Source organism: Trachymyrmex cornetzi, unplaced genomic scaffold, assembly GCF_001594075.2.
Source record: "Trachymyrmex cornetzi isolate Tcor2-1 unplaced genomic scaffold, Tcor1.1 scaffold1633, whole genome shotgun sequence".
Taxonomy (NCBI): Eukaryota; Metazoa; Arthropoda; class Insecta; order Hymenoptera; family Formicidae; genus Trachymyrmex; species Trachymyrmex cornetzi.
In genome coordinates, this window is record NW_017296238.1 from 70,057 (window position 1) to 74,244 (window position 4,188).

Genomic DNA, 4,188 nt, shown 5'->3' on the forward strand with positions numbered 1-4,188 from the left:
AAAAATGGACTTTGATGGTGCGGGATAAGAGACTTGTAGTGTCTCTTATTTTTTAACATTGCCGGAGCCACTACCGCGTCTCCTGATATATTTAGCAAAAATATAAAACTAACCTCTCTGAGTCTCGTAAAATCAATCCAAAGTGCGGTTATGAACCTATGTTGACGTGTGATAACTTTTTACAAAAATAAACAAGTAGTGACGTCATAATCTGAGTATAAAATACTCAGCTCACTTCAAATTCAGTTTCACTTGTGTATACTGGAAAATAGCTATATAGTCTATTGAAGATGGGTAATTGTGCGCATTTCAAACCGCCTGCGCACAGTTATCCGCCACGATCTGACTCTATATGAAATACGATTACTTCAATACTAGTTAACCAAACTTAATAAATAACGGGTCGAAAGGCGCACATAATAACGTACTTTAATAACGTATGCAACTTTAAACCAACAAATTAAAAATACGGACTTACCACCTTATTTTCTGAACGCTGAAATAACAAGAAAATGTATGTATATTTTCACTTTTTTATCTTTCACTATTTATCAATGTACTTACGTCATATCTTTTGTGGTTATAATTTAAGAGGACGACCTCCTGCGTAAAAATTTCATCACGGCGATGTCTCCATCTATCGGGAAAGTACCAAACCAGGATGCGCACAATTACCCGCTGCGCACAATTCGCCCACTTTCCCCTATAGCCGTAGTTCGTTTCACCAAATGAAGCGTCAAGCGACCGAAATGTTTTCTCGGGCGATCGGCGTGTATCAAGAGGCATAGAGGACATTTTAGATATAATAAAAATAGGTACAATGTACAGGACTCACAATATTCAAAATACATAGAAGGAAAAAAGGCACTCGAGAGTCGATACTTAAAACGTTAAAATGATCATATATTCAAAATATTCATTACAAAAGTAGAATAAATTAGAAAATAAAAGTGTTTAAACATGACTAGTTTCGGCTTCCAATTTGAGCCCTCTTCAGATGTTCGACAAAATTTTGCGCAATATAATCATCAAAAATATACATAAAATTTACAAACTGAGATAAGTCGCCGGTCATTTTAAATGTAATGATAGAAGTATTCTCTCAGAGGGACGAAAAACCCGTCAAGCGATTGGAAGATCGTTTACGAAAGATCCTCGTAATTCCAAAGGTAAAACAAAAAAAACGTTGCTAATAATCCAACCACGTAGTCAAAACAAGAAACTCGTCACTCTGATAAAACACTCACCTCTGGGAAAAAAAAACCATATTGATAAAAAGTTCGCCAAAAATAAAGTCAATATTGTAAAAAGTAACTGTTATCACATCACAATGGTAAAGTCGATGATAAAATAATACGAAAATTATCACATTATAAATGTAACACGTCCGAATATAAAATAAGACAAGACGACATATCCACTCGACGTGCAAAACTGTAATGCGAGATAACTTGGTCATGCAAAGCCAGACTCTGTTTATGATCGGAATATATGATTTATGTAGTTTTTCTGTGTCGGTCTGTAAGTTAAAACTGTTGTTTTGTTTCTTGATATTCAACATCTCCGAAACTAAACGTTTATTGTAACAATGTTCTTCGTCCAAGATTCGAATATCGTTCCAATTGAAATCGTGTCCTTGTAATCTATGTTCGGTAATCACAGACTTCGAACTGGTATTCCAACGTATATGATTGCGATGTTCTGCAATCCTTGGTTTTAATCTTCTTCCCGTTTTTTAATCTTTGACTGGTACCGAAACCCACTTTCTCAGGCAGATTTTTAAATTTTCCCTCAAACCATCCGATTTTTCAAAAGAAAGGCATTATTTTTAACCCAGTTGACAGAGCGTTAATGCTATCGGATTTTGATTTTCATTCCAAAAATATAACTTTTATTATTGATATATTAATTAAAAATGACTACCCTATTAAATTCATCTTTGAATGTATCAACAACAGAATTAAAGTCATCATACATAATAATCTAACTGGTGCCAATATTTTATTTAATAATAAAGAACCTTCCACTGGCATTTCGTGGTTCACAGTTCCTTACGTGCCGGTTCTTACCGAAAAATTTAAGCAATTTGACAGAAACGATATCAAGGTTTCATTTTTTAGCTCCAATAAACTGAATAAATACATAAAGGTGCAAAAAGATCGAGTAGACTCTCTGTCGAAGTCTAACGTAGTTTATAAAATAAATTGTAAAGACTGTGATGCGCTTCCTACGTGGGACAAACGGGAAGAAGATTAAAAACAAGGATTGCAGAACATCGCAATCATATACGTTGGAATACCAGTTCGAAGTCTGTGATTACCGAACATAGATTACAACAAGGACACGATTTCAATTGGAACGATATTCGAATCTTGGACGAAGAACATTGTTACAATAAACGTTTAGTTTCGGAGATGTTGAATATCAAGAAACAAAACAACAATCTTAACTTACAGACCGACACAGAGGGGCTACATAAATCATATATTCCGATCATAAACAGAGTCTAACTTTGCATGACCAAGTTATCTCGCATTACAGTTTCGCACGTCGAGTGGATATGTCGTCTTGTCTTATTTTATATTCGGACGTGTTACATTTATAATGTGATAATTTTCGTATTATTTTATAATCGACTTTACCATTGTGATGTGATAACAGTTACTTTTTACAATATTGACCTTGTTTTTGGCGAACTTTTTATCAATATGGTTTTTTTTTTCCCAGAGGTGAGTGTTTTATCAGAGTGACGAATTTCTTGTTTTGACTACGTGATTGGATTATTGGCAACGTTTTTTTTTGTTTTACCTTTGGAATTACGAGGATCTTTCGTAAACGATCTTCCAATCGCTTGACAGATTTTTCGTCCCTCTGAGAGAATACTTCTATCATTACATTTAAAATGACCGGCGACTTATCTCAGTTTGTAAATTTTATGTATATTTTTGATAATTATATTGCGCAAAATTTTGTCGAACATCTGAAGAGGGTTCAAATTGGAAGCCGAAACTAGTCATGTTTAAACACTTTTATTTTCTAATTTATTCTATTTTTGTAATGAATATTTTGAATAGGATATGATCATTTTAACGTTTTAAGTATCGCCTCTCGAGTGCCTTTTTCCCTTCTATGTATTTTAGATATAGGGGAAAGTGGGCGAATTGTGCGCACCTAAGGGATATTTGTTTTCTTGGGATAGTTTTCTAAGATCAAAGCGATATAAATATGGAAATAGAAACTATAAACATTCTTCTATCATTACGTATTCTTATCTTGAACAGATTTTCATTCAATAAGGTTGTATTTGGTAAAAAGGAAAAAACGGAAAAGCGAAAAAATTTCTCTCGCGTCGGGTAATTATGCGCAAAACAAAAGTCGTAAGAAATGAATGAATTGTGGAATGTTGATATAGAAATCAGAACATACATTCATTATATTGCAATATAACTATATATTAAATATATTTTAAATGTACATTGTATATATTAAGAAAAAATACAAAACTAATATAATAATAATGCACATAGACTTTGGCAAAATAAAATGGCAAAATAAAATAGTAATGCCAAAAAGAAACGAAAAAACTAGTGCTAGTCATACAGTATATGAAAGATGGGTAATTGTGTGCATTTTAAAATGCTTGCGCACGGTTGCCCTCCGCGACCCGACTTGGTACGAAATACGATTACTTTAACAATTCCTAACCAAATTTAATAAATAACAGCTCAAAAGATGCACATAATAACGTACTTTAATAACATATACAATTTTAAACAAACAAATTAAAAATACGGACTTACCACCTTATTTTCTGAATGCTAAAATAACAAGAAAAGATGTAATTTCACTTTTTTGTATTTCTCTGGCTAGTGATGTATGTACGTCGTATCTTTTGTAGTTATATCTTAAGAGGACGACTTTCTGCGTAAAAATTTCGCCACGGTGATGTCTTCATATATTGGAACAGTACCAAACCAGGATGCGCACAATTACCCGCTGCGCACAGTTCCCCCACTTTCCCCTATACAGGGTGGGGAAAAAGTATGGAAGCAAACAATTATTTCCGAAACTATTCATTTTTCGACAAAATGTCTTAGACATAATTTTTATGGTATGAAAAGATGTATTATGTGGCATAGACGGCATGACCTTGAAATGACCCTTACGAGCTGCATACAAATAACGTAA